Raw genomic sequence first — 27,592 nt, 5'->3', positions numbered from 1 at the left:
GAAGGTACTGGCATGGTAAGGCTTATCCAGAATTGAAACGGTGATACCGAAAGGGAATATCCGCCTGTATTTATTTGGCGTCCTTCCTCAATTTTTCCGTGATTGGGCGGAACTGCTGATGCCGAGCCAGGGTAGCGGGTGCAATATCCAGAAAGAGCGCACATGTGAAACCTTGTAAGGACACCTCCCTCACCTTCCCATCTAGGTCTCCATCAGCGCCTAGCCTGAAGCATCTTCACTGGCTTCCCATTAGGAGGCGAACCCATTTCAAAATCCTCTGTCTGGTACATAAGAACATGTACGAAAGCAGGCCTAGCTATTTCGCAAAAAAAACGTAGCTGGTACCAGCCAACTAGGACGCTCAGGTCAAGCACCATATCTCTTCTTATCCCATGCAGAGTTCGTACCGCCAGGAATGCCGAGAGATCCTTTTCTTTCCTCGCACCCACTCTGGAATAAACTTCCATCTCACCTACTCTGTTACATATCACAATTGATTCCGGAAGGAACTAAAAACGTGGTTGTTTGCTCATCAGTAGCATCCTTTTTCTGTCCTTCCGCTTAAGTGGAGTCTTTCGCAAGCGCCATGAGACCTCTGGGTGATATGTGCGCTCAACAGATATTCTTGACTTGACTTGACTTCTGTGCCGCCTGACGGATTGCTTCTTTGATCTTGAAGGAGTGTGGTTTTAACATTACATCTCTTGGTCGTTTCTTGTTTCCTGAGTTCAGTGGCCCTACTGTATGTATTCTGTCTATTTTTATTGTTGGTCCAGCTGAGCCCAGCAGCTCAGAGAACTATCCTAGGATGAACACCTCTAGGTCGGGTCCCTCTGCTCCCTCTTCCAGATTACGTATGTTAATGTTCTGTCTCCGGGACCTATTCGTTAGGTCTTCACATTTTACTAGAGATGCCTGAAGGTGTGTCTGAAGACATTTCGCTGCGACCTCCACCGTATGCATACATTGTTCTAGATCTTCTGTTTTAGTCTCTAGGTCCAAAGTGCGAGTACCCACAGAATATATGTCTAATTGCAGAGAGATATGTTTGCTTTGGAGGTCTGCACGCAGATTCTCTAGGGAGGCATTAAAATCTGACTTCAAATCTGCCCGTAGCTCCTGTTTAAACTCCCTAAGGGACGTCAAGAGGTCCTCCCTAGTAAGTGCCATGTTATCTTGCCTATTCACAGAAATTCCGCCCCTCATATCTGAAGGTGTAAAATAGTTAGAGACTCTGTTCGCCTGACTTTTCTTTGGAGGCATAAAGTCAGGAGGTATCTGTCCGATGACTGTGCAGTAAAAGAGGGTGCAGCCTCGTCCCTTGTCTGGTATACTAATACTTTGGAGGGGCTATCCGGTGTGCAGAGAGCTGTGATGCAGAGGCTGCTGTTCTTCCCTGGGACAGGAGTAAGTTGATGTCCCTGTTTTTGTAATGATGCCAGTATCCTCTAGGAATTTGGCTTCATCCACCTTTAACTCAAGCTGGAGCTGCTCCCAATTGTTGCAAGCGAAGTACACACCTCTTGCGCTCCCCGGAGTAATATGGGGCGTTCGGTGCCAGAGGCCCATTAAACCTGCTGCGGCAATCTAGCTTCTACTAGGGTGGAGCGGGTGGTGACATTGCTAACTGTGAGGCCCAGGCCTCCCAATATCAGCTGGAGGAGCGTGCCGGCTCCTGGACCACATCTCTGTCCTCAGGGGCTGCCATCTTAGGGTCAGGCAGCCCGAGCGCGAGCTCCTCGGTCAAAACGCGCATGGGACCATCTCCCCACTGACCCGGTGAGTGTTCTCCCGTCTCCCCTTCAGAGGCACTCACCGGTGCCTCGTCTGGATCTCCAGTGCTGCTCCCTTTGGCTCTACGAGGGCGGCGTGGTCACGGCGAGGCACCGTCTCCTATCTTCTCCTGTCCCTTGCATGTCGTCCTGCTCCCCCGTTTCCCCGGCAGCACAGGTTAATCCTTGTCGGTCGCCACAATATGCCTTGCTGCGTTGTTGGTTCGTCCGCCTTAGAGGTCGCAGTCGCCAGCACCGGGGGTCTACTTCAGGCCAAGCGCTGGCGGTGGTGTTCCATCCAGACGCATCCCCCCCCTTAACGTCCAGATCCACGGGTCTCTTCAATTCCTTTATATTGCACCACTACTGCTGCTCAGATAAAATGTCATACGATCCACCAGAAGTCTTCTTAATGTGCCATTCATTACTCTTACGGCGGAGCCCTTGCGATTCGTGTCCGCTCGGCCATCTTGGCTGGCCACGCCTCGGCATATGTTTTTTGTCCTAAGTGGACAGCATGCATTTCCCTGCTCTTCATCCCATCTCCTTATTTCTTTACTTGCTAGTTTGATCCCTCTTTTACTTTTTCTGTGAGTACTTCCATATTTCATTCAAATGTTATTTTTCTGCTTGCTCTCTTCTCATAAAACAAATATGGGGCTGTTCACAAAGGTAAGTTATACCTGTAAGTCATTTACACATGTATGTTTACGCTTACACTTTTGAGTAACTCTACTACTTTTGGATAAATACTGTTCATGTGTGTAAAGTTACTCAAAAGTGTTACCTTGGATGTCTCCACACTATGAAACAGGGGGTTGAGCCAAATTTACAAGTGTAAATTACTATAGCCAAAAAAGAGCAGTAGTACATTCAGCACTGTGCATGGCAAACCACTGATTCTGCAACACCTTCCCATAGAAAATAATGGAGAGAGGGACTTAAAATAAAACCCCATAAAAAAATAGTTACATTTACATAATATCTTTCCACCTCTTAAAAATATATTTAATTTCCACATATTTTAAAAATAAATATTATTTAAAGATAAAATAGTTTAATCATTTTTGTAAATGAATCAAGCTTTACTTTTTTAGCATTCAATTTAATTTCAGTTATTTCTGGACATCACTTTTTGTAGTTTCTAATGCTTACTAAGTGAAAAGAAACATTTTACTTTAGTTGGGGTATTTTTAATAAATCTTAAAAATTATTTTATTTAATCTTTAAGTTAATTCAAAATGTATTTAATAGTGCTATAGTACTTTTTTATTGTCCTCTACAATCAAAATATTTGAAATAAATTTGCATTATTATTTAACGTCTCCGTATGGTAAAGTATTGGGACATGTAAAATGTTTATTAAACTTGAAACCAATAATAAAAATGTCTTTGTAAAGTATTTTTATAAAAAATAATGTAAATTAATTTTATATATGTACTCAAATGTAGAACACAATTTAAAATGCTGATGTGCGATTTACTTAATTTCAAATTTAATATTCTTTTATTAAAATGTATTAAATTAAAACATATTTTCTGAAGTTTAAATAAAAAAATTCCTACCTAAAAAAAAAGTTTTATTTATTAATAATTAAATGTGATGCACAGAGTTAATTAAACGTACATTAATTATATTATAACACCAATTAATGTTACATTAATTTGTAAATTCTTAAAAGGTTATTAAAATATCCTAAAATAAACTACTGTATTTGTAGATTTTTTAAACATTATATTAAATGTATTTATGTTTTTAAATAGTTAAAATAATGTAATTTGATATTATTTCCTATGGGTTTTATTTTACGTCCATACCACCATTATTTTCTCTGGGAGGGTGTTGCAGTACCAGTAGATGGCTATGTGTGGTGCTTGGCTTACCTCAGCCTTGATCTGGAGTTTATGTACCACTTTTTTGGGGTCTTTTTTGGCTGTAGTAACTTTAACAGCGCAGTTTATGAATAGCAATGGGCTTACCTTTTTGTGGGTGGGTGTATGTCCCTCCCTAAAGGCCTCCCTAACCTGCCCATAATCCTTCCTTCTCCTGAAACCCCACTTTTATTGTAGTAAGTGCACCCCTTTTTTAACCCCTTACTGTGGTCCCTCCCTCATTTACTACTTAGGGGTTGATTACTAAAAAGATGCCTGACACTGTTGCATGGTGTTTGGAGCACAGGGCCTTGATGGTAGTTCAACACCATGTAGCAGTGACAGTCATCTTGAAAGTACATTTCCCCACACTGTCAGGGAGCCGTAGGCCCAGATGAGCTATTTGGCATGGGTAGATGGAGGAGTGTTTGCTGTCACTACAAATCCCATCAGGCATGGGCCCTCACACACACCTTTCCACACAGCTCAAACAGCACACCAGAAAGAGTGGTGTTCAGACATTGAGGGGTAGTGTACCATGAAGATGCCTGACACATGTGCCTGGTGTCTGAGTTGACTACAAATCCCATCATGGCCTTGTGCTACAAACACCATTCCCCAGTGCCAGCCATTTTGTTAGTCAATTTCCACTCACTGTCAGGTAAGCATGGTTCCTGGTGGGCTGTTTGGGCTAGGTGGGAGGAGGAGTGTTAGCCCTGACTACATCTCCCATCAGGCCCTGTTCTACATACACTTCTACCTCCCAGCCCAAACAGCACACCTGGAACTCTGCTTACCTGACATTGAGTGGCAATGTATTGACAAGATGTTTGACACTGGGGACTTGTGTTTGTACCTCATGGCCCTGTTGGTAGTTGTGGACAAATAGGCACCAGTCATCAGTTTCAGACATCTTGCAAGTACATTCCCAGTTACTGTCAGGGAATGAGAGTTTCAGGTGGAACTTTGGTCCTGGGTGGGACGGTGTGTGTAGCACTAGGCCCGATGTGAGGTGTAGCCATTGCAAATACTCTTCCCACCCAGCCCAGATAACTCCTCTGGGCCTAAGCCTCCCTCACAGTGAGGGGAAGTGGACTAGCAAGATGGCTAACACTGCTGCATGGTGTTGAACTTGAAGACAACTGCAATCAAGGCCTTGTGCATCCACAACCAGTCACTAGTGACAAACATCTTGACAGTACATTCCCAATCACTGTCAGGGAAACACAGTTCTGGGTGGGCCTGTTGTGCTGGGTGTGAGGAGGAGTGTTTGCTGCCCCTCAACTCCTATCAGGCCTGGGGTCACACACACCCCACCCAGCTCAAACAGCCCACCCGGAAGAGTGGTGTCCTGACAATGAGGGAAAGTGAACTGGCAAGATGTTTGACAGTAATGCCTGTTGTCTGAGTTTAACAAAACTCCTTTTGGCATTGTGGTTTGCACATCAGGCCTCCGTGTCAGCCATCTTGGCAGTACATTGCCACTCACTGTGAAGCATGCATCGCTCCAGGTGGTCTGTTTGGGCTGGCTTAGAAGGTGTGTGTAGGACAATGCCTGATGGGACATGGAGTCAGCACAAACACTCCTCCTCCCACCCAGCACAACCAATTCATCTCGGCCTATACCCACCTGACAGTGAATGGAAGTGTAATAGCAAGATGGCTGACCCTGTTGCATGGTGTTTGGAGCACAGGTCCTTAATGGGAGTTGGCTTCAAGTTCAACACTATGCACCAGTGTCAGCCACCTTGCCAGTACACTTTCCCTCACTGTGAGGTAACCATAGGCACAGAGAAGTTAGCAGGGCTGGGTGGGAGGAGGTGTATTTTCAATGGCTACAACTCACACCAGGCCTCGTCCTACACACACTCTTCACACCCAGCTCAACTAGCCTTCCAGAAACTCTGCTTTACTGACAGTGAGTGACAATGTACTGACAAGATGTCTGACACTGGTGACTGCTGTGCAAACCACAATGCCCTGTTGGGAGTTGTGGAAAAATCAGGCACCAGTCCCCAGTGACACACATCTTGCAAGTACATTGCCACTCACAGTCAGGAAAGCAGAGTCCCAGAGAGGCTAGTAAGGATGGGTGGGAAGGTGTGTGGAGGACAGAGCCTGATGGGACATGTAGTCAGGGCGGGCAATGATTCCCCCTCCCAAACAGCACAAACAGCACCCATGGAACTCTGCTTACTTGACGTGAGTGGATATGTAATAGCAAGATAGATGCCACTGGGAACTGGTGTGTGGAGCACAAGGCCCTGTTGGGATTTGTGGCCAACTGAGACACCAGGCACACGTGTCACACATCTTGATAATCCATTTCTAATCCCTGTCAGGAAACCATTCGGTCTTGTGGTCAGTTTTATCTGCATGGCAAGAGTGTGTGTAGGACAGAGCCTGATGGGAGTTGGAGTAATGGCAACCATGCCTCCCCCACCCAGCACAACCACTTCATCTGGGCCTATGGCTACCTCACAGAGAATGAAAGTGCACTAGCAAGATGGCTGACACTGTTTGCATGGTGTTTGGTGCACAAGGCCTTGTTGGGATTTGGATTCAAGTTTAACACCATTCAGCAGCGTCAGCTTCCTTGCTAGCACACTTCACCTCACTGCCATTTAGCCATAGTCTCAGAGGAGTTAGCTGGGCTGGTTGGGAGGAGGAGTATTTGTAATGGCTACAACTCACATCAGGCCCTGTCCAACATACACCTTCCCACCCAGCACTAACAGCCCAAAAGGAACTAAGCTTCCCCACAGTGTTTCGAAATGTACTAGCAGGATTCATGACTCTGGGCACTGGTGTCTGACTTTTCCACAACTACCAACAGGGCCTTGTGCTCCAAACACCAGGCACTAGTGTTAGCCATCTTTGTCAGTGCGTATCCACTCACTCTCAGCAAAGCATAGTTCCAGGGGTGTTGTTTGTGCATGGTGAAAAGAGTGTGTGTAGTACAAGGTCTGATGGGAGAACTGGCCATTGCAAACACTCCTCCTCCCACCCAGCCCTACAAGCCCACTATGAACCATGCTTTCCTGACAGTGAGTGGAAATGTACTGACAAGATGGCTGAGACTGGGGTCTGGTGTTTGGAGCTCAAGGCTATGAAGGGAGTTGTTGTAAAGTCAAACACCAGTGCCCAGTATCAGGCATCCTGCAGGTACATTCTGACACACTGTGAGATAACCTTAAGTTCTGTTGGGCTGTTTGTGCTGAGTGGGAAGGTGTATGCAGGACAGGGCCTGATGGGGCATGGAGTCAGTGCAAACACTCCTCCTCCCACCACAGCTCATCTGGGCCTATGGTTACCTGAGAGTGAGAGGATGTGTTCTAGCAAGACGGCTCACAGTGATCTTTGGTGCCTGAATTGAGCACAAATACCATCATGGCTTCGTGCTCCAAAGACCAGTCCCCGGTTTCTGCCATCTTGCTAGTCCATTCTCCACTCACTGTCAGTTAGCCATAGGCCCAGATTAAGTGGATGTGCCATGTGAGGGGAGTGGTGGTTGCCATTAATTCAAATCCCATCAGGCAATGCCTTACACACACTTGTCCCACCAATCCCAAGGAGCAGCCCTAGGATCCACTTAGAATGAGAGTGAGTGGAAATGTACCAGCAATATGTCTGACACTAGTGCATGGTGTTTGGAGCACAATGCCCTGATGGGAGTTGCTTTCAACTTCAACACCATGCAGCAGTGTCAGCTAACTTGCTAATCCACTCCCCCTTACTGTGAGGTACGCATAGGCACGGAGGAGTTAGAGGTGCTTTGTGGGAGGATGAGTACTTGTTTTCAATAAAACTACCACCATGCCTGGGCCCACACACTTTCCCACTCATCCCAAACAGCACACTTTCCTGAGAGTGAGTGTAAATGTACTGACAAGATGGCTGACACTGGGGAGTGGTGTGAGGAACACAAGGTTGTGATGGGAGGAACACAAATTCGTGATGGGAGGTGGTCTAAAGGAAGACACCTGTCCCCAGTGTCAGACATCTTGCAGGTACATTGCTGCTCACTGTTAGTAAAGCATTTTTCCAGGTCGGCTGGTTGTGCTGGGTGGGAAGTTGTATGTAGGACCAGGCCTGTTGGGAGTCGGAATAACAGCAAACACTCCTCCATACACAAAGCACAGGCACTTCAACGGTCCCTATGTCTACCAGACAGTGAGTTGATGTGTACTAGCAAGATGGCTGACACTTGAGAACTGCTGTCTGACACTCAAACCTCAGCATATTAAATTAGTTTCCCAGAAAATGGCAGAAAGCAGAGTTTGTGAGCTCACCTGACTATGGAGTCAATGTACAAAATACATTATCTGTGTAGGCACAAAGCTAGCAGTCACACATTTGGTTCCTCACAACCATTCACTTGTGTGTAATGAGATTAGAAGAATAGGCACCTAACTCACTCCATTCCCACAAATTTCAGGGTAAATAAACAGTCTGTGAGTGTGCAGGCAGCCACACCTATGTGACTGCTGAAGACATGGACTACGCCCAATACACAGGCCTGAAAAATACCAACATTAGGAGCTAAAGAGTACGTATGTCACCGTGAAACTACAGATGTGGACAACACCAACACACCTATGCCATTCACAGGGTGTCAGGAACCAGGCAATATCTTTGGGCATGTAATGTGAGCTAAACAAAACGTGTCCATTAATTTACATAGCTGGACATGCTCATCAGTCCCATCTTGTCCGACTTACATTGTTCTCCAAATACAGCTGCCAACATCATTGATGAAGGAGGCCAATCTATGTACATTAACTCATCATTAGGTTCAGTCCCATATGTAATGCATATGATTTGAGGGGCAGTGGACTGTCACATCAATTAGTGTATCATTTACGTACCCTCAGGGCGATCTGGGAACACCCCTGGAACGAATCAAGACAGCTAGTCCCAGACTCTGGTTGGGAGCTCTCCAGCATAGATGTCTCTCAACCATCCTCGAATGACAAGGAACGACCTAGCCCATCAGGTTTGGGTCGGCCCACAGCACCAGCAGCGGCTACAGCAGGATCCTCTGCGAACACTCCAGTCTCAGCTGACAACACCCAGCTGACCCCTACCCTGACGGACACTGCAACCTGACCCACCACTGGCAGCACTGCAACACAGGGCACTCTGGAGTTGGTTGACAACAACACCCCTGTCAATGAGAAAGGAGGCTCAATATTAACTGTGCCAGCACCAACTGGGGCTGATCGGGTGGGTAGGGGTGGTGGGAGGGGCATTAGGACCTGCTCCATCATGCAGCTGGTGCTGCTGAGGAAGATCACCTTAACCTCTCCTGGGTGATCCACGCTTACCAGGCTGACCAGGGAAAGATGGGCCAGGTCATTGGGATCTTCTGAAACCTGGAGGAGCTGCAGGCAGGACAGAACCAACGCCTGAACACATTTAACGCCAAAATTGACAATATAATTGGGGAACTGAGAGACATTGGTACCAGCCTCTGCCGGATTGCAGACCACCTAACCACACCTCGCTGTGTGCCCACAACATCTGGTGCTTCAACATCTGCCAAAGCCACAGGGAGGGACGTGGAGTCCGTCAGAGAGTCTCCAGCACCCCAGTTGCCTTCAGCTGAAGGTCCCCCCGCAAAATGTGTGAAAGGTCGTACGAGGCAGAATCCCCGAGAGACAGATGGCAATGCATCACCCCCAGAAAGTGACAATGTGCCCCTGATATCCTACATTGTGTGCAAAGCGTTTACTTTGTTGACTGTCTTCAAACTGTCCCACATTGGATGGAGGGTCTAAGTTGGACTTTGAACTCAAATAACTGTGGATTAACCTTTGAAGACTTCATCTACAAACACTTTCGACTCCTATCTGCACGTTTCTATTTTTTTGTTGTGAGCACACCACCATTATATGGAATTATCTCCTACTGTCATGCAAAAATAAAACACTTTTCACAAAATACTTGCTCATGTCGTGACTTTAAATCCCAAATGTTCAGATTGAAATGATGTGCAAAATCACAAAGAAGAAAGTGTCACCAACATTGGTAACAAATCACTTCCAAAATGTTAACTAATGGCGTGTGAGTTATCTCACAACCTGTAGTACATGGTACAGATTCAATGAAAGTCTATTGTCTACAAAACTGTTGCCATTTGCCAGCACAATTAACACAAATTGTTAGCAAACCACCTTATCATGGTCCATTTTTGTTTCTAAAATTCTTTGGATGTGTGATAACAGACAAAGCACACCTCAATGTGGAACACAGGTTTATTCTCCAGATACAACCTGGCACCTTAACACAAAGTCAGATCACATCACACAGTAACAAAATGCTCCCAAGTAAAAATAAATGACCATCAGGTCAAAAGGAAGTGCGTGCCAGGGATTTCCGCAACAGTTCAGTGTTGGAGTATGTCATAGCATCATGGATCTGGTGAGGTCACAACTCAGCAGTTGACACAGCAAAGTACCCTCGTAAGGAGAAACCTAGAACAGAGCCAGTAACTCAGGAATAAGTTAGTTCAATTTTGCAAACTATTTACAGCACTACAGTACAAGGGGACAGGTGAAGTGACCCTCATCAATCTTGCAACGCTCTATTGGAGTCCAAAACCTGGTTACACCAATGCCCGTAAAGTGGCAAGGGCCAACTAAGGACAAATCCCGTTATTCAGTTGATATAAACCATGACGGTGGTGCCCAGACCATCCATGGAACGTAATATTCAGGCCCGTATGCGTGGCAAGAGTTGGCTGAATGAATAAGGCAATCCGGGGCACAGCGTAATTTATACAACTGGATACGATCTGATCGACGTCCTTACTCCATCGCAGAAGCAGCCGTGATGGAGTAAGGATGTCGATCAGATCAATCAGATCAATATTGATGAGGGTCACTTCACCTGTCCCCTTGTCCTGAGGAAGATCCGCATGGCTGAGGTATTAAAGTCCCTCGGTTGCCGATAAGCCGGATCGAAACATCAACGCTATCCCCCACCGCACCTGGACCAATTTCCCTTTCCCCATTACCCCTGTTTACAGCCTTAAGGAAACTCTCCTTACACCTTTAGAAAATATAATTCAAATAAAAAATTTGCATGTGGCCAGGTTGCATCTAACTATTTATTAAATAGCAGTTCTTGAAAATATGTGCCCTTTACTTTTCTACACACTTGAGCTCTCTTGACTCCTTTATATACACTTGAGCACTCTTTCTTACACGTTCCCTAGAACATTCTCCTACCTTCTTGACCCTCTAGTGATTGTTCCTTTAAATTACTAAATAAATATATTGTAATAATACCTAGTGGTTTTTCTGCACATTTGTTTGTTTTCATTATTTTCACGATTTACAGACATTTGTGAGCTGATTAATGTAAGCTCAAATAAGTTTATAATTCTGCTAAACTAACTCTTCCTTGAATAACCGGTCCAGGACCATTGTTTCTTTATAATAAGTTCTGAGGGATAGGCATGTACTTAGAGGTGGATGTGAGGGGGGCATACCTTCACAAGTAGAGATTATGCAGGCCAAGAGGTAATGTTGACATGTACATATGTGTAGATTATGTGGATGTAAGTAGACCAAAAAAGTTTCCAAATGAAATATGAGGATGTAGTATGTGTTTGATGCAGCTTGCTCTCTGCCACTGAATGTTCATGATTGATTGTTGGAATGGCTGCTTTGAGTACACTGGCATATGCAAAACCTAATGTCCTCACGGGACAATTTGCCTCCACCCAGCCTTTCCTTGTCTGAGTTGTGTGTGCATCAGTGGCAAATTACACTTTGTAGGTAGATGTTGTTACTGATTGATCATTCTTTCCTGTGGATACTGCCCTGGGATGTAGGTGTTGATTTCTTATATTAAACTGTCATGCTGCTGAAAAATTGGAGAGCAGTCCATTGCTTAGAGGGTTATGCCCCCCACCCCCCAAGTGAAAAGTCAAGGATGTGTGTTGTTGTGCCACCTGGGGTCAGACTACTCCAGAAACGCATTCTCACACTTCCCAGTAGACTACACACTAGGATATTAATGGCATTCTGACTTTGAATGTCAGAGGTATGAGGACACCAAGGGAGATGGACTCATTGTGATGAGATCTCTGGTTGTGATGATGAAAACACATTGCACTGTAAGTAATCACACGTGTGACACTGGAACATTACACCCAGTTCCATAAGTGTTTGCATTGTCAATATTTTTTAACCTCTAATCTGGCTTGACAATTTGCACATTAAACACTGCCACAGAGCCTAAGGACAATATGTCTTAGTTGAAGGTCTCCTTGACGTTTTATTAGATTTGGAGACAGTGTTTCAGTGCCAAATGTGGACAAAGCAGACTTCATTCTGCACATATCCCTCACCCTCACAAGATGTACCCATATCCCCTGGCTTGAGGATGGCAATGTCAATTGTGTCGGAGAGCCACAGATCAAGCCACCCCCCCCCCCCCGGCATCCTCACCAGTGCTGGCAGCTTATCTTACACAATGGGCTGTGCACTGGTCTCTCCAACACTGTTGGTGGAGGATACGTCCTGGGACTCATGAGTCTCACGACTCAACTACAACTAAGCAGTACACAATCTATACATTCAAAATGGAATTATGATTTAGCAGCACACACTACAGACTGAGGAGCTAGATGCTGAATTGCTGTGAACATACATTCTCAGAAGATGACCCTATACACATGCAGATTGGGTATTGTGTGCAGCGCACCCAGTCCACACATGGTGACTGTATCCTACATTGTTGTGTGCCCATGCTTTTTTCAAAGTCCTGATGGATTTTGTCTACAGATAGTTCAATAACAACTGGGACACAACCACTTTTAGGTTGTTTGAGTGGGAGGCACTGAAATCTGTACTGAGTGGCTGGGTCTGTGGACTTGTTTGTTGTCTGGGCCAGTATCCTATGGGCTTTACTGTACACATGAGGCATCAAAATGTTATCAATCGACTGCAGTTCCGTTGCAGGCTGTGATGTTAGCCATGCTGACAGATGTTCAAAAACACATCAACCATCTGATTGATTAACTGCATTGCTTTTACTTAGCAACATGACATGCAGAGATGCACACAGAGTGGAATGAGTCAAGTCAACTCCTTCCCTGCCTCCTCTGTTGCTTAACAACAACCCAGCAGATGTTGTTGATTGTGGATCACCTGCCCCAGATGCACACTAGTCAAGGCAACCATCCATGAATCGTTCACAGTGTAGTGTTGTGGCCAATACATTCTCCCCTATTCGGAACACAAGGTAGATGTTTCCTGAATCATGGCTGGATTGAATCCACCTGAACTTTATATGGCCGCACGTTCAGTGATCAACACCCCGTTGGCTGGTACAATAGAGTGAATCTGCGCACTGCCATGTTGACCACTCATGCGCTGGACAGGCCCCCAGCCAATCTTGATGATGCCTATGAGCTTGTACATGAACACAGATGACTGTATCTCTCTTGGGCCACTTGAGTGATTGGAGTCACCCACAAGCCATGTGGCAATTTATGCAGTGTAACTTGTTGAAACACACCAGTGACCTAGCTAAGCCTATGGCCACACACTCCTTTAACCCTGATTGCCAGGAAGTTTTCATCATAGTAGTGGCGCCTCACTTGCTGGCACACCAACGGCATCTGGTGCATGGTGTCCAAAAGTATTCTATCCCTGATAGATCCACGATGCTTAACATTCTTATGCAAAATAGTGTGCTGTAGCTGGTCCATGTGAGGTGTCCCTATATCGCCTACTTTGTGCCAGAATTGCTAAAAGCATGCAATTCCATTGATTGCGTGTACCTGTTTCCCACTCTGTCAAAACTGGACATGGCAGGGCGACTACAACAACACATTTGTGCTTTGGATGCCAAGCCAATTGCCCAAGTCAATTGTCTCCCTATTTTAGATTGCGCAGGGCAACTCGTCAGGGATTTCCCCATTCCCTATTTCTCTTTGTCCTGACAATGTAGCCGGTAGCACAGCAACTTTTCTGGGGGTTGCATGATGGTGAGTTTCATTGGATGATGAGGTACATGTACTATCCAATTTTTGTAGATGACATGATGCTCCATATTCAGTCTATCATTAGGGTCATTCCAGATATTTGTGTGAGACACAGATTTGCAGTGTGTGTGGAGTTTGTGTGTTAGCTGGGCCAAGTATGTAGTTTTTGACCTCCTCCACAAGAGCTGAAGGCGGATGAGCAGAATGTGATGCATGACCTTGATGTTTTTTGGTACTTATGTTATGTATCTCTAACTGTGATGATTCAAAGTATCTCATTGTGTGAATCTTAGCAGAGCCTTATCCTCATATGTCCACAGATGGTTTTTATTATCAATCTTCCAGTTACAGGGCATGGCTGTGTTTCACTTCCTGAGGAGATAATGCTCCTCTGCATCTTGTGTTTGTGCCATCACTTAGCAGTGGCTGTGCCTGTGCCAAATCCAGGGAGTTTGACACCATGCTACGAGTGTTGATCTTAAATAGTGTCATGGTAAGTTTGGCACAGTTTAGGCATCAGCCAAAGCAAAGGCTGTTATGGCGATGCATTTTAAAAGGAATATTATGTGGCAGGACCACTGCAATGGCCAGTGTTAAGTTTGTTTGGTAGGCAGTTGTACAAACAAATGCAGTGCACATGATATTGTGGGATTAATCGTGCTCCCAGAATCACAGCTCCCCTACGGAGCTGACAGCCTTGTGAAAGTGTGTATTTAGGTTAGTTGCCCTCTCGCTACAGCAGGGCATGATTCTGTACTCCCCGTCTCTTATTCTGCATGTCTTGGCTCATTTCCATAATAGAATTGTTGTGAAAGACGGACCACATGGAGAGACACAGGATTGAGTTCAGTGTGAGACCTAATCAGGGCCTGGGAGCGCGTTACCTTTGTCCATTTGCAGGAAGATCCTGACATTGCAGGGTTCCCTTTCTTGGCACATGGCACACTGATGGCTGAGATTGGACACTTGTGGAGAGTGACAGGCACTGAATCGGCACATCGGCCTGCAACTCACAGCCTGCATGTCATAGGTGGAGTTTGAAAACTGGGGATCACATTCGTTGATGTGTTTGGATACATGAAGAATGACCCACTATCACCTTCTGGCTACTAAGGGATGAGTTGTCCGTAGGCAGGTAGTGCAAATAAACTAGGCACTCACGATGTACATACTGTCATGATGCGATGCCAAACTCCATTCTATTAAATTTGACATGTGGCATTGATACCCAGTGCCACATGTCAACAATTGTGCGTCAGGTAAAGTGAGGTGTGAGATAGTACATAAGCTAGGCCTAGGTTATCCATCTGATTGGGTGGATGTATTATCTTGCTACTTGGTAGATCAGCTATTGATTTTGACTTCACTTTCCTGTTTATTTACACATGTTGTATTTTCTTTGACAGCTATCCAAAGTAAACCATGTACTTCTTCTAGGGTGTTTGGGAAATGGCAAGGTAATATGGATAAATGATGTCACTTCCTGCAATGTGACTTCCTATGACATGAGATGTAGTGATGTTTGTATGCGTTTCGGATCTTGGAATGTAGCCTGTGTAACAGATGCATGTAAGTGCAGGCATAGTGCCAGTGAATATGTGTCTGTGGACATACTTTTGTGGGTACATTGGAGTTCTGTTGCCTTGCGATGTTTCATTGTGTGTTGTGGTGGAATGTGGTCAAATGTGTGTTTCTCCTAGTATTTAGTGGTCTGACTGTACCTACTGTTGCAGGGATTCTGCTTATGCGCAGAACTATGCGCAGGAACCCAGGTCCTAAGTGAATTGCAGTGTACCAAAAACTCACCTCAGAACCTAGAATCCCTATCCGGCCAGCATCAGTGTCCCATTCGTTATCCAAGATTTAGCTCGGCGGTCCCAATGTATAGACAACCCAGAACAAGCGACTTAGTATATTTCTCAGGAATGGTGGGAATCAGAAACACCTTTTCGTAATTATTCTCGTACCAGTCCACAACAGAATAAACAGAGACACAGGAAAAGTTTAAAGAGTTTATTTTATAAACCTCGTGTCCTAATATGCAGCAGTTTGGCTAACATTAGCAGACAAACGATTAAAATCAAAACCATCAGCATAGTTACAATACCATAGAAAATGAAAGGAGCAATCATAATAAAATGACAGTGGCTCTAGGCCACCTTCCTTTCTCTAACACACTAATAGTATTATTAGACTAATAAAAGGTCTCTAGGCTTGAATGGGGAACCCCATACCGTATAGATCAGCTCAGAGAGTTCACATCACAGGATCAGCTATGCTCTGCTCCTAGGAACGCTCTTCTTCCGAATGTAAGAAAAAACATGCAACACTGCAATATTAAAAGCATTCGACTTTCAGGTATTTGCAGCTGCGTGCGTGTTATGGCTAAACTAGTGGGCCGATCAACCTGAACTCAACAACATGCACCGTCTAGCGATCCAGACTGTTCCTGTTACACTGTGTACAGACCAAGGTCACTATTCACTGTTTAAGATGTTAACAACAGACAGCTCTCATGTGAAGCAAAGTCGAGTAAGCCTTTCTCAATTCTAATAACATGTGACTACAGTGTCGGGTGCAAAAGTAGCAAAAGCAGCAAGATGGCTTTCTAACATCTAATGCGGTTATGCTAACTTAGCGTTGTACATAGGTAGATAACGATCATCACTACACCTCCCCATGATCAGACCACTAACCACTAGGGGCGCACTAGCAAGAACGCAGAGTTCAAGTTCGATAGAACGGAACCAAGGCCAAGAACTATAAGTCCATATAAGGGAAGGGATAAAGTTCGAGAAAAATTCAATGGAAAAAGGTAAAACGTAGAGAGGAAAAAAAAAACATTTAGTTAACTAAAAATCGATGAAGGACTGAGGACCGAAAGGAAGTTCAAAAGTCAATCCATCAAAGTGTATGCACAATACGTTGCTACTGCTTCCAAGAGGAAATCATTGGAACGTTCCGCGAAAGTATCTGCCATCTAATTCAGGACGGGGAAAGACATGTTCTTCAACCACCGGAGCCTCCAGCACCTGGCGAGGACAACCGGGGTGCACCTCAAGGTAACTGTTCGTCAAGAAGTCAATCGCCGCCGCTCCGATGTCCCAATTACCAAGAACTCCATGCGCTGCCAGTCAGTCAGTCAAAAACACTTTATTCGATTAGTTAAAATCATAAAAGTACAGAAATTCATAAAAGCATAGGCCATGACATAATCAATAAAAAATATGGTTACAATAAAACCATATAATAAAACAACATGCAACATGTTTAAAAATCATTAGAAAATTACTCATATGATGCCCAAGCTAGAAGATTGTTTCGCCTTACAGCGCATAGCAGCCACCAAAAAATTTGCCACACTAAAGATAATGCGAGTACTACTCAGCTGTTGAAGAAACAGCAGGGCAGGTCTAACTTGTGAGAAGCCAGCTTCCTTTAGAATTGGAAGTAAGTATTTTTTACGGCTAGCAGAATAAAACTCGCAAAACATAATAAAATGCAACGTATCCTGACATGAAAAGTCATCACAGTGGCATGGTATGCTGCATTCGGGCTTGCCCCACAGAGGATAAGAGCCAAGTGAGTAGTGAATCAGATTGAATCTAAAACGCAGTAATAAAAATCTATGGAAAGGATTTGAAACAATGCTTAGATAGGGTTCCAGCGAAGGAGACGAGAGAAGCAAAAAATGTGCTCTCACATTTGGTTTTCGAAGTTCCGTCTCCTCGCGGTCCATAGTAAGTCTATCTAAAAAAGACTGCCTGGTCCATGCAATATCTGCTTTAACTATGAGAGATGGAGACAAAAAAAGCTCAGGGCGCCCCATGCTAGAGAACGCCACTCTAATGTACTCTAGCCAGGGGATTCTATTAGCATGATCTAAGGCTAAAACATCACTCAGGATCTGATGATTAAGGGAGATTTCCTGGTTTAACCAGGTTTTCACCCAAAATAACAATGGAGCCAACTTCAATTTATCAGAAACATAACCCAAACCAACCTCCGCATGAATAGAAAAAACAGGTGTTGATTGGGGAACTGATAGCAAAGAACGCAGGAATCTATTTTCTGCAACTTGAATCAAGTCCTGTGTAACATAGCCCCACAGAGCCGCGCCATAAGTGGCGATAGCCAGGCTTTTTGCAGTATAGACCTTCAACAAGGCCTCCATTGGCCTTGCCCCCAGCTTCTTAGCAAAGCTGATCACAGCTGAGGAGGACCTGGCTACAGAGTTGCGTTTAAGTTTAATTTGTGGGCCCCAGGAGCCATTCTCATCAAAGAGAACTCCCAGATAGCAGAGGACCTTAACCCTGGAAATCTCCATGCGCTGCAGCACAGGCCATAATTCCGACACCAGAACAGTCCAACTCGTGGGCCACTAAGGGGCTCATGAGCCGAACATAATCCGGATCAGGAGACACCGGGTTTGACAGACACAAATCCAGAGCCCATTGGAACGGACAATCTAGGCAATGAAAGACAGGCTGCACACAAGTAAAGTAGGCAAACCGAAAGGACAATCCATAGGCTGCGCTCAGAGTCGCCAGCGGTAAGGCGCCATAGAATTCAATCATCTGGTTACGAAGATGGTGCAGCCGGGACATGTTGTCGTGCCACACAAGTTGTGCATCCATAGCGCAAGGCACAGATCAACAATAGTATTCCAGCTACGAGGGCAAGAAGTAAAGGCAGACCTCCGAAGACACTGGAAAAAATAGAATGAAAAAAGGCCGGGATCACTCCAAAAATAGTTTGAAAAGAGGTCACGAGGCCGGAGCCCACGATTTAAAAAAAATTAGCCATGCCACTTGTGGAGGAGGCATTAAAGATAGTATTAATCAAGGTCCCAAAATGAAGTGGGAGATCAGTATTCAAAAGCGCTTGCACTTCAGTGCGCGTGTTAGCTACGTGAAGGACAAATGTTTCCCGGGACGAAGTTAAAGCGACTTCTTTCTGAGACAATAGAGCCCTTATTCTGCTCATCTTGTTGAACTCTGCTTTCAAGGTTGGAATTGAAGGCCATATGGATACATCCAGCCGGCCATGCGGGGGTGGGAAAAGGACGTTATTACAGCAAACTACCCTCTGTGATACAGTCACGATGTAGGGAATTCCCACTAGCATCCCACAGCAAGCTTCATTATTTAACAGCAAATAACTACCGTTAGCAAGCAGCGTGAAAGATGGAGTAAAAACAGGCACCGGAATCCCTTTCAGGACGCAAGCTAAATTAGGGGCATGGACATTACATGCACCATGCAATTGAATGTGCCTACACACAACAGAGTGATCCGGTGCGGAAGTGCACTCTTCACCTTTCAAGTAAACCTCCTTGCCGTCCCTCACACATCTGTATGTGAAAGGGAGCGACCAGACTTCATGCAGGAAGGCAGTACCCAACTGTTCGTACCTGCCTAAAGCATAATGTTTCATGCACGAACTAAACTTGAACAGGGGAAACGGTAAAGTGATCAACCCATGTACTAGCCACACGGCATAATTCAATTCAGCAACAGAGAAAGGCAAAGGTTCTAATTTTTCAATGTGCAGCAATGAATATGTAGCATCTTTCATGGACATGAATTGCTGTTTCGCAGTTAAATTAAAGGGAAGGAATAAAGATGAAGTATTCATGTAATCCCAAGGGACTTTCCCTGCCTTCAATGTTTGCAATGTCCATGCAAACTGCATAATAGACCGCAATTGGTTCTGACCATGATACAATACAGACAAATCATCCTGCACAATGTCCACCACAGATGAAACAATATTATCTAAAGTATAGATTCTGGAAGACAGGGTGTTAATGCTATTATCTATAACAGCCAATACCTTTTCCATATTGGCTTGATCAATTGCACGCAATCTGGAAGCAGCCTCAATTTGTGACAACTTCCAAACTTCGTTATAAACAGCATACACCCATCGCTTGGGTCTGCCAACGGCAGGACCCTTAACAAAATCATTCAAATCTATTTTGTCATTTAATCGCGCTAAATGGAGTTTAACAGACGCTAAAGTGGAATGTTGCAGCCAAGACTGGCATAACTTTCCTACTGAGTAGGTAGTTACAGAGTGAGAGGATTCAAAACGGGGGTCCACACGAACCTGTGTATACCCCTGCGTCAAATCCAGAAACCTATGTTGACAATAGTCCGAACTCGTTTGCCACACCAGCCACCCCTTCGTATTCAACGTAGAAATATTGAAGGACGTGTTGGAAACTTGTGTCTGCAACACATCAAGGGATAGATCTGTATGATTACCCCAATTGGGATAAGCACCCAGATCCGGCATGAAGGGAGAATTTAATTTTTTAGACGTAGCCAATCCAAAACAGGTTGTCTGATAAACTGAGGAATTTAAAAATAACATATGATTCGGGATGAGACAGGCACGATGCAATGCTTCTGTTCCCTGTACTTGCCATCGTTTGGAGCCCCAAACCGATTTAAGATCGACTGTAGCTTTCCAAATATCATACCCGCCAATAGCCAACTCGTCCATAAAGGACTTGGAATACAATAATTTGATGTGTGTCAGTCTAACTTTAGAAGCAGCCTCAGGCGCAGCTTTAAAATAAAAGGAGGCCGGATGGGCTACACTAAAATCAGAAAAATAAGTGAATGTTCCCATTGTGTAAAATTTACCAAATTTCTAAACGTATTTGCTTTGTGTAGGAAATGCGTGCCATAATGTTGATAACAAAATTGTTCATCATAATTAGCAGTATCTAAATACAAATCCTCAGCATCAAATGCAGCATAATATTTCAAATCAGAAAACAGCGCTTCTATGGCTTGAACATCCCAATCATCTGAGTGGATGTTCTGCTTTACGACATCACCCATAGAAACACGAAATACATTTGGCACATTAATCACTTCAGTGGGGCCATGAATTTGAAATTTAACGGCATCCCAAGCGATCCCATCACGTACAGGCCAGGCAGTAATGTTCACAAAAGTCTGGTCCCTCTTCATAATGTGTGATGAGGAGTGGGGGGCCAAAGTTCCATTAATTAGTCGAATTGTAGACCGTTCATTCAGCTAGTGTCCATTGATAAGTCTAAAAAACACTACCACAAAGCCAATGGACATAAACAAAAAAACACATGCGAGCACCAGCCAAATGTAAGTCCAAGGTGGTATTAAAAAATGTCTTTTGAACCAGGCCACCAAAACTGAAACCCTGGACGGGGCAATTGAAGTCACTGAACGAGAATCAAAAGAGTCTTGTGAGAGGGCAACTGTGGTGGATTGTAAAACAGGCAAGGTAACATCCGCAGGATAAGCATACTCCACTTCTTCAAGCACGCCACTAGGTGTTTGTGGCAACAAGGGACCAGTAACGGCATGCATCTCGATGGCAACATCAGGCACTATGTCAGAAGCTCGGGCCACAACAGAATTTCTCAGCATCGAAGGGCAGGAAACCGCCGGAGTCATACTAAGAAGAATCGGCCACTCGTTGTAGTTTGACATTGTCAATCGAAATGTACCTGTTATCCTTTCGACCAGGAAGTGGAGGTAAAATGACAGTTCTCGTACCCTGCACTCCAAGCACTGGAACCGGTGCACGATAAGAGGGGCCGAACTCCTTCTTGTTCTCCACCTTCTCACGGACCAGATCACCAACTCGAGGTAGCCAGCCGACTACCGGAATCTGAAGTACAGCTTCAGACGAGGAGGGTACGTGTTCCTTCGCTAGACTGTTTCTGGCTTCTTGTAGAGTCTGCAATACAGCACAGTGTTCATCTACGTCAAAGGGTGCGGCTGACGCCGCCATGTCTAGACCATCAAGGTCTGGAACAAACATTTGAACACCAAAGAGCATCATGTATGGGGTCCACCCACCCAGAGACCTTCTAGGGAGATTATTAAGTGCACGTTGCACGTCATATAAGTGGGCAAGCCAGTTCCGGCCAGTACCCAAAACTCGGGCTGTCAAAGATTGCTTTAAGTCACGGTTCATTCGCTCCACCACACTATTGCCCTCAGGCCGGTATGGAGACAAAAACTTGACTTGGACCCCCAAATTTCTCATGGCCTCTTTGTACGCTTTAGAGGCGAACGCCGGGCCCTGATCAGAATGGAAGGTACCACACGCAAAACTTCCAACAAAGACACGCAAATCCTTTATGACAGTGCGAGAATCAGCACTCCTTTGTGGCCATACCCACAGAAAACGTGTGCACGAATCCACTGCAACCGAAAGCAGTATCAGAGGTAAAAGGACCGCAGTGATCTAAATAAACACAACCCAATGGTTTACTAGATATGTACAACTGAGTTTGTGGTGGGCGCGTCGCAGAAGAAGGTTTAATCTGCTGGCAAATGTCACAATTAAGAACATAAGCTCTGGCTTGTTTGTACAAACCGCACCACCAGTAATGTTGTTGTAGCAAAGATACAGTAGCCGCCGCGCGGACGCCATGCCCTCGTGGGCTGCTAGTATCAAATAAGGTCTGCAGTCCGCGTTGGGAGTCAATCTGTCACCAACGTCATTAATCCTCACTAATGGGACGTTATCAGGACTTAAGTGATAATGGTAACGAGCAGGGAAACCTTTTGGCGGCTTCGTGCCCTGCTCTGTAGCAGCAATAGCTGCCAAGATGTCATCATCAATCTTACTTTTGGATCTTGTAACTGCTGCTACTAAGTAGGTTGCCACTGCTGTTTTTGCTGCCTCTTCAGCTAAGCTGTTGCCGACAGCATGGACACCAACGCGTTGGTGACCAAGAGTGTGAATTACATTCACGAGAGGCAGACGGTCTTTAAGATCTGCCACTCGAACCCAAAGCAGTTTATGCTTAATAGTGCTGCCCTTGGAATCACGATAGTCATTCTGAGACCAAAAATGCAGATTGTCGTTGTAAGACTGAACACAGTAAAAGGAGTCACTTACAACAAGACTAGTGACTCGGGGATCAGCAAACTCCAGCGCAAGCACCAGAGCACGAAGCTCCGCCAACTGAGCAGTACAATCACCCAATGACTGCGTGTGCACGACATCAGACAGGAATTCACCATTTACGAAAGTACCGACTACAATTGCGCAAGCCGCTGAATAGGCGTGCTTAGATCCAGTTGCGGGTTGCGCAGACCCGTCAGTGTATATGACACAATGGTAATCCTCGAGCGGGCGCAAGGACAGAGGAGCTGGATGAACGAATTCATACTGCAAAAACTCCTGAGTCTGAAGTGCCGCGTCAAAGATAAAAGTGACGTCCGGCGATGTGAAGGAAGTGGCCCATTGTATCCACCTTGGATGCAAAGCTTTAGAATTCGGTACACTCGCTTTCGTCACTGCCTCTAGGGCAGGATAGGGTGTCACCACCAACATGCGTTTCCCTTGCGACAGCGCTCGTTCTTTCAGAATCGCCATCTGCACTGCTGTCAGAACCTTCTCGACAGCGGAAAAACGCAGTTCAGCTGAAGTGTACAAGTGAGATTTGTAAGCGATGGGGATGGTGTCGCCCTCATTGAACGTTAAGTATGTGAAACCAACTGCGCCGGGCACTATTCGTATGACCAGGTTAGTGTGGTTATCACGTGTCAGTAAGTACTTAGAAGCAAGAAGATCAGCTTGCAATAACTGCAATATAGCTGAATGCTCAGGCAGCCAACAGGATTTGGAAAAAGTAGGTTGTACCAAGGCGTAAAGCGGCTTGATACGCTGGGCATAATCCGGGATGTAAGTTCGACCGAAATTCAGAAAACCCAGCAGGGATTGTAATTTCTTCAGTGAAGTAGGAGCACGGAGGCATGCGCACTTTTCTAGAAAGTGCGGAGCCAATCCTCGACCTTCATTGTTGAGTTCTTGCCACTAACGGAGTAACGCTGACAACACCCACGAACCTACCTGTGCTCATTTGGTCCCTGCTGAGGTCTCTGCTGCTTGTTCTTTTTCCCTCCCGCTGCCGCAGGACAGCGCGGCCGCTGTGTGGAGGGCAGTAAGGACTACACTTCCCAAGACCCCTTGCACAGAAGCGGAAGCGACGGATTTCGCGCCCGCAGGCGCTACAAAAGTGAACCTTACCCCGGCAAAGCGGGGGGTTCTTGCCACTAACGGAGTAACGCTGACAACACCCACGAACCTACCTGTGCTCATTTGGTCCCTGCTGAGGTCCCTGCTGCTTGTTCTTTTTCCCTCCCGCTGCCGCAGGACAGCGCGGCCGCTGTGTGGAGGGCAGTAAGGACTACACTTCCCAAGACCCCTTGCACGGAAGCGGAAGCGACGGATTTCGCGCCCGCAGGCGCTACAAAAGTGAACCTTCCCCCGGCAAAGCGGGGGGTTCTTGCCACTAACGGAGTAACGCTGACAACACCCACGAACCTACCTGTGCTCATTTGGTCCCTGCTGAGGTCCCTGCTGCTTGTTCTTTTTCCCTCCCGCTGCCGCAGGACAGCGCGGCCGCTGTGTGGAGGGCAGTAAGGACTACACTTCCCTAGACCCCTTGCACGGAAGCGGAAGCGACGGATTTCGCGCCCGCAGGCGCTACAAAAGTGAACCTTCCCCCGGCAAAGCGGGGGGTTCTTGCCACTAACGGAGTAACGCTGACAACACCCACGAACCTACCTGTGCTCATTTGGTCCCTGCTGAGGTCCCTGCTGCTTGTTCTTTTTCCCTCCCGCTGCCGCAGGACAGCGCGGCCGCTGTGTGGAGGGCAGTAAGGACTACACTTCCCAAGACCCCTTGCTCGGAAGCGGAAGCGACGGATTTCACGCCCGCAGGCGCTACAAAAGTGAACCTTCCCCCCGCGTCGCGGGGCCGCGCGCGGGCACCGCCGGGCTAAGCCCGGGCAAAGGGCGGGCCCTCTGTGGCCCTCAGAGGCACAAGGAGGCCGGGCCGGGCTGGGCCATTTCCATTTCTTGTCCCACCAATTATTGTTGCAAAAGTTGGGCATTGGAGCTGCCTAGATTATCAGAGCTCTGTAGCCAACTTGTTGAATTGGTAGCGGTGTTCGGTTTGCGCAGCACCCATAGGTTGACTATTATGGTGATCGTGAAGCACATTGGACAATACTGTAATTGATATATACGAGGTCCATTGATTCCACAAGTAGGCAATTGTTGTTTAATACATATTGACCAATATCTGACCACTTAGTCCTGTTTGTATTAGGGGAAAAGTGGGTTATCAACAGAAAGGGTGTCATGGCTACTAAACCGAAGACTAGATCGACCAAGCGCAAAGCATGCACTCCGCTGATTACGACAAATAGCCAATCTAACACAGATACTCTTGTCGGCTATTCTGCACCCCCAACGGCCATAGATTTAATGTTACGGAAGGTCATTGGTGCAGTAAACGGGGAAATTGAACGCACTCAGAGACGTTTATCACTGACCCCTACGCAAAACTCCCATATACAAACACACAGCAGTCCTCTGCTAGCCCCACAAGTAAACCTTTGTGACAGTCCTTTGGATAAAAGCCCGGATATCTCAATTGAAAATTTACCTTGTGGCCAACAGCTAATAGAGGCCGACCCATTAATTGGCAAGGTAACAAAAAGACCTGACCCAATTAAGTCTAGGTTGCCCAAAAGATGTTTCAAGAATACACAAGCTAGGAAGCCAAAACCCACCAATAAAGGGGGGAAGAAACAACTAATGGAGGATGAGCTCATAGAAGTAGATACGTCAACACCATTAAGTCCTCCAGGATGGCTACAATCAGTTATAGACGATCTGCAAAAACATATAGAAACTTTCATCATTGCTCAAATAAAACCTCTTGTCAGCAAACTAGATAAAATTACTAATGAGCTCCACAAACAGACGAAGCTGAAGGAAAGTAACTCTAACTCTACTGGAAACTTAACTTCAACTGTAACCCCCTCCCCAAGACTACTTCCTATGGAGAATATTGGTACCAGAAATGAGCTATGCATTACTGCACAGGTTCATGCCCCACCCATAAGTGTAGACCAGCTACAGGATAGATGCCGCCCTGAAAGTATGAAAGATTGTCTCCCTTTAAATAAGGACCAGCTTAGGAGACCGCAGTTAAAGTCAGGTCAGGCTGTGTCTCATGAGCAGAGGGATGTATGGCAGAAAGTTCCTGTTAGCAAGGGAAAATCCCCCCCTTCCCCCCCTGGAGTAAATTTACCACCTGAAGCAAGCCCCTATGTTGTGATTTTCGCCGGGGTCCCCGAACTCAGGGGGGGTCAAAGGGAGGCACACCTCGAATTAAAAAATAAGATTATATACTGGTTAAATATACACAGACCTCTCCAAGGGAAGGAAAGGGGAGAAATTATCCATGTGAGAAGAGTACCATGGTTGGGCAACAGAGGAAAGGACATCGAAGGTGATTGCATTATTGCAAATTTCAGGAACCCAAAGTTAGTGGAGTATATATTGGGAAATTATAATAAAAATGTAACCAGTACTATTCAAACTATGCCTCTGGCCTATTTCTATCCCAGACACGTCCTTACATATCCTTTGGCTCACAATTTGGGTGGGAAGGGAGGAGGATTAGATGGAGGTTGGAGAAGAAATTGTGAATATATTGATCTACCATTATTACAATCTAATGGCCCGCAGTGGGAGAATAGATTCAGTCCCCTCCAATCGTTGGATGAAAATGATTGACTGATTAATCCAGAGGCACGTCTGGCAGGGACGGAAATAAGGACACCCACGAAAATAACTGAACTAACATCAGTGGGAAGGCACACATTGAATCACAGAGAAATCTGCCCGCAAAGCCAGATTGGGGAGAGGCAAAACCCACCACTAGAGGGGAAGGAGGCACATGAATTGGATACCCATGGTCGAAGGCTGTCTGGGACACAGGGACCACGGGTGGTAATAACATCCTGGAACATTGCAGGCCTAGCGGGGAAAATAAGCAACATAGAGTGGAGGAATCAATTAAGGGACTCCCATATAATAGCCCTACAGGAGACATGGGCAGTTGATCCCGATAATTATCATTTAGAGGGGTACAAGTCCTTCTTTGTACCAGCTCAGGAGAGCAGGGCTGGCAGAGCTAAGGGAGGCCTAATAATATATGCTGATGTCAACTTGAAGGGGAGATGGATTGTGCCATCTTGGACCTCAGATAACTTGCAAGCAGTAACCTTCCAGGGACAGGGGCTGAGGGTACAATTATTCAATTTTTATAACCCTGCCCCAGGAAGCGGCATTAATGCCGCACTTGAGGAACTAGACCTTAGACTAAAACAAGAATTTGATCTAAGAAAAGGCGGTGAAAACTCATTTGTACTTTTAATGGGGGACCTAAACTGTCATCTTTGCCCACGCTTGACACCGGTAACTATCCACTGGGATCTCTGCCCAATTAAAAAGGGCCCACATCTGGAGCATACAGCTGAGGGTATATTAATAACAAAAATATTAGGGAGTCACTCACTAGCACATACTATTGATCTGGTAACTCCGGAACCAGGGGGCACTTTGATACCAACTTTTAAAGGAAGGGGATGTTCGTCTATTATAGACTACATCTTTATATCCACCTTTGCCAAACATCGGATCAGGAAGGTAAACGCTAAATGGAGTGCCTTTAGCGATCATAACCCCTTGGTTATAGAAATACCATATAAGGATCTTCCCGAAATGAATAAGCAGCTGGATACCATTTTACAACCCACCGATCAGGGAAGGCGTCTAAAATGGACAAAAATCAATGCCCCTGATTTTTATATTGCATTAGTACAAAAGGGGAGAAAGTGGCTTGAGGAGTGTTTAGATCTGCAAATAGAGGGAGTTGATTTAATTGCCGCCTTTAGGGAGCTGACTAAATGTGCTGGGCAACTATTGGTGGCAAAAGGCCCTAGAAAACTAGTGACCCACCCAAGATGGTTTGATGTAGAATGTGCGCGAGCACTAAGAAATCTTAAGTCAAGCCTTAAGACAAACCCGAGGGACTCAGTGGAGGTGGCAAAATATAGGAAAATCTACAGAAC

The 27,592-nt window shown here is 45.6% G+C and overlaps 1 protein-coding gene across 1 annotated transcript in view; it reads left to right on the top strand.

Annotated features, from left to right (window-relative positions):
• Positions 1 to 27,592, top strand: part of LOC146865382 (snake venom 5'-nucleotidase-like) — a 950,113-nt gene that overhangs the window by 688,786 nt on the left and 233,735 nt on the right. The window lies entirely within an intron of this gene.

This window comes from Triturus cristatus, chromosome 2_1, assembly GCF_964204655.1.
Source record: "Triturus cristatus chromosome 2_1, aTriCri1.1, whole genome shotgun sequence".
Taxonomy (NCBI): domain Eukaryota; kingdom Metazoa; phylum Chordata; class Amphibia; order Caudata; family Salamandridae; genus Triturus; species Triturus cristatus.
This window is presented reverse-complemented; position numbering and strand designations above follow the sequence as displayed.